At 38.5% G+C, this 10,000-nt stretch overlaps 1 protein-coding gene across 3 annotated transcripts in view; it reads left to right on the top strand.

Annotated features, from left to right (window-relative positions):
* The window catches only part of LOC106867443 (allene oxide synthase-lipoxygenase protein), a 38,892-nt gene that overhangs the window by 9,678 nt on the left and 19,214 nt on the right, over positions 1–10,000 (top strand). Inside the window, exon 1 of one of the 3 annotated variants that reach the window (XM_089337885.1) lies at positions 6,920–7,017. The exons of the other annotated variants lie outside the window; for them this stretch is intronic. The gene's annotated coding sequence lies outside the window, so the exon portion shown is untranslated. Of the gene's footprint in view, positions 1–6,919; positions 7,018–10,000 lie in introns of those variants that run through there. 3 annotated transcript variants of the gene reach the window in all.

The following is a 10,000-nucleotide window of genomic DNA, read 5'->3' as shown; positions in this document are numbered from 1 at the left end:
AAACATTGGTTGACCCCAGGGACATAGTCATAGAAGCCTCTTTCCAAGTGTGTCGCGCTGTGGCACTAAACTCGAAATCCCGTGGCGGAATTTGAACTCAGAACGTAAAGACGAACGAAGTACCGTTAAACATTTTGCCTGGCGTGCTAACATTTCTGCCAGCTCGCAACAGATTATTCCATATTAGAAAAGATTCTACTCCGCGTTCGGTGGGATAATTAAATCTCTAGGAATGCACTTTGGAATGGAACAGTCCAATCAAACATGCGAATTATTAATGCTTTGTTGTCAAGTTGGTGTTTTGAAGAAGAGATAATTAAATAATTATATAAAACGCTTTCGATTTTCTTCTATGAGAATAAATATCGATATATATATGTATGTGTGTATATATATATATATATATATATATATATATATATATATATATATATATATATATATATATATATATATCGCAAGATTGCACAAATATGGCGAAGCGTTTTTCTGTGGTTTGTTGATAAGTTTTTCTTTCTGACTATAATCACTATTCTATTTTTTAGTCAATGAAAATTAACAAGCCATACGGTCGTTGAACTCATGCAAATAGCAATTCTCCAATTGGAATATGCGTCAATACACACCCTAACTCATTAACGAATGCAAAACAGGATCTATTGGAAACTGAAAATTATTAAGCTCTCTATCTACATATATGTTGGTATAGAGTCCTCGTATATATATATATATATATATATATATATATATATATCTTTGTATATATAGAGAGATTATCTATCTCTCTATCTATATATATGATTGTGTGTGAGTGTGTGTGTGTATATGTGTGCATATATATGTATATGTATGTATATATGTATGTATGTGTGCGTATATATATATATATATATATATATATATATATATATATATGGCTTCCCAACTACATGGTTCGAGGCTCAGTCCCACTGCGTGACACCTTGGGCAAGTGTCTTCTACTATAGCTTGGAATGACTTCGATCACAGGTCAGTTCGATCAGTCAATACTTAGGCCATGCTGGAGCACAAGTTTTACCATGAGTTATAACAGATTATTCACAGCAGGACGGATGAAAATCTGATCTTTGAAAGCAAGTGGTGAATGCAAAGGACACTTTCTTAAACGGCCTAGAAATTCGGCCATTGTAACATTTGAATTTTTTACTGAAACATTTGTATTGTATTGTTATGAACAATAATGGAGAATAGAGAATAGATGAATAAATAAATATCAGTGAAATATGTTTTATTGGGGTAATTCTTAATCTTGTTTTAGTGAAAAGAAAGACAAAGAAAACAAACAGATTGTTTGTTGTATGGCGTTATTGTTGATGCGTTCATGTGTACACACGCATACATAAATATATACTAATATACACATATATATGTATAAATACTTAAGCAGGGATATATGTATTAATACTTTATATGTATAAATACTTAAGCAGGGAGCAAGAGTCCCACTCCCTTGGAGTGTGTTTGGGTTTCTCTTCTGTATCTTTTATGGTGAAGCAGCGAGCTGGACGGAAGTGGTCTTCTTTGTTCCTTGTGTCGTGATGTGGGTTCCTCTGGTGTCTCAGACAAAAAATTTGTCCTGGTGTTTTTGGAAAACCTCACATCTGCACCTCGCAAATCTGTGAAGCTGTTTGGCAGAACGCTGAATAGTTGTGGACCCTTGAAACCCAAGCTGTTACAGTATGGGGCCCTTATTCCAAATGGGGAAGATGGGATCTTTGGTACACTACAGTGCCGTCCATTTCGGTGGTTAATATAGCTTTCAATTCCAAAGTTGGGATCTAGATCTTCCAGGATCTTCCATATGGATATGTATATTTGCGAGTCTATTGTATCGTTCTCTGCTTGCGGATCGTTAAGTTGCCCTTCTTTACAGAAAATAAGTTTGAAAAGACCATCAACATCACAGACACCTCCTTTCCGCTACCCTCACGCCCCCGCTTCCTCTCCGCCACATACTTATAGACTCGGAGTGTTTCGTTTACGAGAATTTCTCCTCATACAATAACCTTGCTATATATATAGACAGAATATCCAAGAAATCGATAGACGAGATGGTATAAATTAACTTATTTGTTAACTCCGGCCACTTCACATCTCGCCTGGTTCATATAACACGATTCTTGCTGTGTGTCATATGAAAATATAGCGCAAGTTCTCATCAATAACCGTTTTCATATCCGAATTGATTCCTCCCGCGCCTGAAAATATATAAAATTATCAGATGTGAAATTATATGTAGTTTTAATTATAACATTATCTTTACTCTCTCAGCTAATTCTGTTCTGATGCTGTTCTGTTGGCTGAAGCCTTATTACATAATTATATATATATATATATATATGTACACACACATGCACACACACACATATACATATACATAGATAAATATATATTTATATACATACACGCAACACACACGCATATATATATATATATATATATATATATATATATACACACACCCGCACATATATATATACACACATACATGCACACATATACAGATGTGTGTGTGTATGTACGTATACATACGCACACATATACATAATTATATATGTATACAATTACACATATAGGTATGTGTGTGTGTGTGTACGTGTATGTGTGTGTGTATGTGTATGTGTGCGCGTGTGTATATGTGTTCGTATCAAATAATTCTTGTGATTCATAATTCCAAGAAAATTCCCTACCCCCACCCCACCCAGGGTTGTTAAGCGATTGATAGAAAGTGAGAATGAAAGAAGGGAGGCTGGTTAAACCGGTTGACTAAAAGAAGAATGCATGGGCGTCGGTGGGATGACGCGACGGTGTAATGGCAGAAGGATCGGTGGAGTTCGAAAGAAAAGAGCTGAATATAGAGGGAGATGAGTAATGAAAAAAAGGGATAAGAGAAAGAAAAAAAAAGGATAGAAGGAATGGTAAGTAAGCAGTGCTGTCTGTAAAAGAAAGGAAGGTCAGTCGGTGGGGGGTGGGGGTGGAATGAAGGATAATAGTTTAAAGTTTTGGCACAAAATATATATATTCATTTATTTGTTTCAGTCATTTGACTACGACCATGCTGGAGCACTGCCTTTAGTTGTAGTGATTCTCAAGTCAGAGATCTGCAATACTTTGAAAACTGACCAAATTTGGTGTGAGTCGATCTGTGACCATCTAAATATAAATTAGAGTAAATATTTCTTTCTTTTCTCTTCACCAAAAAGTGAAATCTCAAAATGTAGCATTCAATCTCATCAATTAGTTTAGCTGCTGAATAGGAAGAAAATCTTATTGGCCTCCATAAAATCGTTGGATTGCTTCCAATTCCATAGACATTTTGCTGTTATGTGATTTCTACAAGTCCAACAAAATTCCATTATTTTTTTTTGCTTTTATTGTGAACATTCTTAGAATCCGTTCCTTTTGATTGTGCGTTCGCTGTTACTATATTGATTTCCCAGTTTTTGGCACAAGGCCAGCAATACATCGACCCCGGCTTCCAACTTGTACTTATTTCATCAACCCCGAAAGGATTAGAGGCAAAGGACGGACGAAATGCTGCTAAACGTTTTGTCCGGCATGCTAACGATTCTGCCAGCTCGCCGTCTTGATTGCTGTTGCTGTATCAACCATAATTATTAATAATGGCGCGTTGAGATAATGCGTCATTAATAACTTTAATCGACAGATTTGTGTGTTCATATGTGTGTGTGCGTGTGTGTATTTGAGTGTGTGTGCGCGCATATGTGCATGTGTATGTGTATGAGTGCTTGTGGGTATGTGTATAAGTCAATTTGTATGTGTGTGTATGACTTTGTGTTTGTGTGTGCGTGCGTGTATCTGATTGCGGAATGACATTAGTAATGATGATGACGACGATGATGATGATGATGATAATGAAGAGGAAAAGGAGAAACTGAAAGAAAACAGGATAGAGGGAGAAGGGCGAAGAAGGAGAAGAAAGAAGATGTAAGCAGCAGCAGCAGCAGCAAGTTCGGTCTGAAACTCTGCTGGTCAGAAGTTTATAAATAAGTCCCAGGACGATACAGATTCTAACAATCAACGACATTATTGCTCAACATTCTTCCCCTCTCTCTTCTCTCCTTCTCTCCTTCTTCTCTCTCTATTCTCTTCTCTCCCTCTCTCTTCTCTCCTTCTTCTCTCTCTATTCTCTTCTCTCCCTCTCTCTTCTCTCCTTCTTCTCTCTCTATTCTCTTCTCTCCCTCTCTCTTCTCTCCTTCCTCTCTCTCTCTATTCTCTTCTTCTCCTCTCTCTTTCTCTCCTCCCCTCTCGTCTCGCACGCTATTTCTCTAGCATTCTCCTTTCATCTCTTTCTTCCTTTTTCATTTCTCTCTCTCTCTCCCTCTCTCTTCTCTCCTTCCCCCTCTCTCTCTTTCTCCCCTCTCCCCTCATACGCTGTTTCGCTAATGTTCTCCTTCCATCTCTTACTTCCTTTTTCCATTTCTCTCTCTCACTCTTTCTCTCTCACCCTTTCTCTCTCTCTCTCTTTCTCTCTCTCTCTCTCTCCCTCTCTATCAAATTTTATACACACACACACATATACTTTGGTGTAAATTTGTTTGACTAATAATAATAATAATAATAATAATAATAATAATAATAATAACAACAGCAATGACATCACTACTTCTTGCTTCTTTCTTTCTCTCGTTCTTCTCTTCACGTCCGTCCGTCCGCTCTTTCGTCTTCTGAACCAACAAATTATGTAAATATGCAAATATATTTCCGATAAATTATTCGGAATGGGAGCATGACAATGAACACTCCAGAAATATTTGCTCGTCTGTTGTCGTTGCCTAGCAACATAGGTCAGAGGTTATCTATCTCTTATCTAAAAGAAAGCCGAATCGACTTTTCTCAAAACTATTGACTCAACCACAATGGAACCTCTACGCAGTCACTCCCTCTGCTAGAAACAGCAACCAAATCTCATTCAGATCACATAACTCTGCTAAGATGGAAGGGTGATGTCATTCAGAAGACCGAGGAATACCCTACCAAAAGTTCTCCTCTAAAACAAATTTTATTCTAAGGCGCGAAATGTTGGGAAGAGTAGAATAAAAAATCAGAGAGAAAACTACTTCCTGATGTACAGTAATGCCTCGACTACCGCGGATGTTACGTCCCAAAAGCTCCCACAGAAATGATTAAAATCCTAAAAATATATAAATACCTATCGGCCGCAGAAAACCGCGATATACTGAGGAGTCCGCGATACAAATTTACATATATTAACCAGAAAAATCCGTGATGCACTGAATGCGCGATAGGTGAACAGGAATTTTCAATGGCCGGATAACTGAAGAGATGTTGGCGTGCGTTCCCGACCCGGCATCCGAAACTAGAGAGGGAGAGAGAGAGGGAGAGAGAGAGAGAGAGAGAGAGAGAGAGAGAGAGAGAGAGAGAGAGAGAGAGAGAGAGAGAAAGAGGAAGTCATTGGTACAGAATTATATATTTGAAAAAATGAAAAGAAATTGACTTTCTGGTAAGTTTTCCACTTTAATAATTAGACGTTCATAAGTTATTAGGTGTTTTAATGACTTATGAATATCTTAATTACTTATGAGTGGGAAAATTATCAGGAAGGCCATTTCTATTCATTTGTTCAAATCTATCTATCTATCTATACACACTTATATTATATAAATTTCTTAGTACACACACACACACACACACACACACACACACACACACACACACACACACACACACTTAAAACCACATATTTCCATATATGCTGTTATGTCACAACGAGCACTAGTTTTCTGTATTGGCCGGCTGCCACTTCAAAGCTTGAAGATAAAGACTACTTATTTCTTCCATGTCTCATTTGTATGAAATGAAAACATGCCACACACACACACACACACACACACACACACACACACACACACACACACACGCATATTTAATGTTCGTGTGCGCGCATTATTGAATGACGCTGATTGCTCTGAGTTCCTCCGTTCTTTGAGAGCAGCTGTTGTTAACCCGCTGTGCCTCTTGCTAGAACCACGCAAGGCTGCCGGGATTAGTCACCGACGATCCAACTTTGCAAAACACACACACACACGCACACACACAGACATACACACACACACACGCACACACACACACACACATATATATTTACTATAGCAAATACACGCGCACACATGTGACGGGCTTCTTTCAATTTCCATCTAACAAATCCACCCACAAAGCTTTAGTAGAAGACACTCACCCAAAGTTGCACGCAGAGGGACTGAACCCAGAACCATGGGGTCGGGAAGCAAGCTTCTTACCACGCAGCCACCCCTGCGCTTATACACATATTTGAGGAGGAACATCTATGTGAATACAAGTGTCAGTGTATTGACAAATGTTGCCGATGTGCTCTCATACACACACACATCAGCAATATTCGTCTATTTCTTGAAAATGAGGTCATAACCCCGAAATATTGAATACAAAGTAAGTCTACATTAATTCACATATTTGTTTTCTTGTGATTTACCTTGCATTTACTTAGCATTGCTTTAGCCTTACCCACGATCCATTATACAATACATTCTACGCAATCCTTCATAGTAATTATTCCATTACAATATATATATATATATATATATATATATATATATATATTATATGTGTGTGTGTGTGTGTGTGTGTGTGTGCAGAACCTCCCTTTCTCCGCCATATAATCTGTTATACACATGCCAGCTCGGCGGTCTGTGCATTTTCCCTATCGCCGATTCTCATTCCGGCGGTCATCACATCCTGCGTTTGAAGTCAGAGTTTAGGCACAAAGTCGACCTGAACATTACTCGGAGCTGACGTCATTTGACGTCGCTTTACCCTCTCTCTCTCTTTCCCTCTCTCTGCATACATCCCCCCCCCCGCACACGCTTTTTCATGTGTCTTTTCCCTGTTCACACACATCGAATCTTATAACGTGTTTGTTCAGCTCGTTTTACCAGTTCGCATGCATCGCAACGGAAGGTAAGTAAAATTTAAAAAAAAAGTGTTTAGTATTTTACGCTCAAACACACATCAGCTCCACATATTTTGAATTATTGTTATCTTAGGCGCAGAGGACTTTACTTGTGAGTAGACTGTACTGATGTATGTTGTTTAGTTCAACAACCAGTGAGAGACCTACGATTAATCGCATTCCATCCGTGGCCATCTCGTCTTAGACAATTTTTTAAATCTCAGACTATGTCTCTCACTTCAAGAGAGAGAGAGAGAGAGAGAGAGAGAGAGAGAGAGAGAGAGAGAGAGAGAGAGAGAGAGAGAGAGAGGTGGTGACGGTACAGTGTTTTCTCTCAGAGAACACATTTCGTTGCTGTTTCTAACAGGTCGTTGTAGTCTCTACGCTGAAACTGTCTTCTTCCTTGGTTTATATATTTTAATTGGAACACAGAAGAGATATTTGGCAAACTATACAGTGCACTACATTTCTTTCCTTCTTTTCTTTTTTCTTTCTTTCTTTCTTTCTTTCTTTCTTTCTTTCTTTCTTTCTTTCTTTCTTTCTTTCTTTACGTAAGTATGTATGTATGTATGTTCGTATGTCTGTGTATGTATATGTTGCGTCTCTCAGTGTGTAAACACATTGAAGCGATTAAAGGCTAAGATAAATATCGAAAGAAAGAGGCTGATAAACAGGTGTGTTTGTGAGTGTAATTTGTATTTTCTGGTTCTAATATACTGAACGGAAGACTCTTTTTTATGAGGTAAGACCAAACATATTTCCGCTATATTCTTGTATCGAATTCTTTTCGTTTATTCATTTGCTGCGTAAAACTTAATGACGCCAGCCCAAATGCCTCTCTCTCTCTGTCTCTCTCTCTCTCTCTCTCTCTCTCTCCCTCTCTCTCTCACACACACACACACGACGGGCTTCTTTCGGTTTCAGTTTATCAAATCCACTCACAAGTCTTTGGTCGTCCCGAGGCTATATTAGAAGACATCCAAGGTGCCACGCATAAATACATACATACATACATACATAATTTTTATTTTACTTCAGTTATTGGGCTATGGCCATGCTGGGGCACAACCTCAAAGGTATCTTGTTGAACAAATCAACCCCTGTATTTATGTTTTTTTTTAAAGTCTGGTTCATATTCTGTCAGATCCTTTAGCCGAACTGATAAGTTACGGAGACATGAACAAACCAGCACCGGTTGTCAAGCGGCAGTGAGGGACACACATGCACACAGAAACTCATGTATACATATGCATACACACGCGCATGCACACACACACACACATACACATACATACATACATACATACATATATATATATATATATATATATATATATATATATATATATATATGCACGACAGGCTTCCATACAGTTTCCGTCTATCACATTCGCTCGCAAGGTATTAGCCGGTCCGGGGCTACAGTAGAAGAAGCTTGCCCAAGGTACTGCACAGTGGGATTGAACCTGAAACGATGTGGTTGCAAAGCAAGCACCTTAACCCCCCTCCCCAGATGTGCCTACACCTTTAGAAGTTACTAAATTACTCCATGTGATCTGTCATTTTTTCTTAACACGACAGGCTTCCTTCCGTCTACCGAATCCACTCACAAGGCTTTCTTTGGTCGGCCTTGTGTTAGAACAGAGAGTACTGAGTTGTTTACCTCGAGAGGATTTCTCATAAGCATTTATGCATCACGACTCCTGATGAGAGTTTCTCTTAAGGTAAATAACCCAGTATTCTGTGTTCTGACCCAATCTCCACGTTAGCTTTGTAATTAATTTAGATTAGTTTTGTAATTAATTTAATTAGAAGAAAGATAATTTTGCTATGTTAGATAACATAATTACACGTTTATCTAACAGTATCATAATTTCTATAATATCAGTGAAAGTGGCGATGGAAGCCCGTGTGTGAGAGATAATTTGCAGCTTGGGAAAATTCTTTCTTATCTTTTTTTTTTATATCCCTGTCAGGAAGGAAACCAGAGGCCATGACACTTTGCGGGGTCCCCGAGTGGGAAAGAGGGAGGGTGGTATTTATCCTCAAACCGAGGAACTGATCCGAATGTGTGCAACAGAGTGGACTCCTCTAAACGTACCCATGGTGACCAGGTGGCGGGGTGAAACCAGATTAAGTCTACCACCCAAGTAGACCAAGTCAGCATTTGAAATCAGAACGCAAAGAGCTGGATAAACTCACCGCAAGGAATTTGGCCTGACAGTCTTAAAGTCCCGCTAATCCACTGCTCTGGATTAGGGATTTATTTTGTTGACACTGAAAGGATGAAAAGTAGAGATACCCTCGACTGGATTTGAACCCAGAGCGCAGGGTGTGAGAACAGATACAGCATAATATTCTATTCAATACTCTAACGATTCAATACTCAGACGAAATAATTTTGCTTCCATATTATGCCATTGTTTCAATTAATTTTGAAAATAACGAAGAACTTATTAAAATTAATTTGTAGCTAATTAAGCTGGTGTTTGGAATAAATATTGGTTTCAAATTTTGGCACAAGGCCAGGAATTTTGGAGGAAGGGTTACTAGTCGATTACGTCGACCCTCAGGGTTCAACTGGTACTTAATTTATTGACCCCCGAAATGATGAAAGGCAAAGTTGACATCTGTGGAATTTGAACCCAGAACGTAAAGACAGACGAAGTGCTCTTAAGCATTTTGCCCGACATGCTAACGATTCTGCCAGCTCGCCGCCAAGTTTGGAATAAATATTAACACGGAATTTTGATGGATGACCTTGATTTAAATAGTTTTAAAAACCGGGAAATCTGTATTTCCCAGCATCCAAATCGTCGTAGTTTATAGTGTAAACGTGTAGCGCAAAATGCATTCAAACATCGTCGCTATCTTTCTAAGTTCTTTTGCGTTTCACATGGAATTGTCGGTCCTCCAAAGTCGTCGTAGTATATAAGTCGCCCTATTCTTTTCAGCTGTACATTTTGGTCTGACAAATTCGATGTGTATACT

This window comes from Octopus bimaculoides, chromosome 20 (genome assembly GCF_046866305.1).
Source record: "Octopus bimaculoides isolate indiv1 chromosome 20, ASM4686630v1, whole genome shotgun sequence".
In the NCBI taxonomy this organism is placed as follows: Eukaryota; Metazoa; Mollusca; class Cephalopoda; order Octopoda; family Octopodidae; genus Octopus; species Octopus bimaculoides.
Note: the sequence above shows the minus strand (reverse complement) of the source record. Positions and strands in the feature narration are given on the sequence as shown.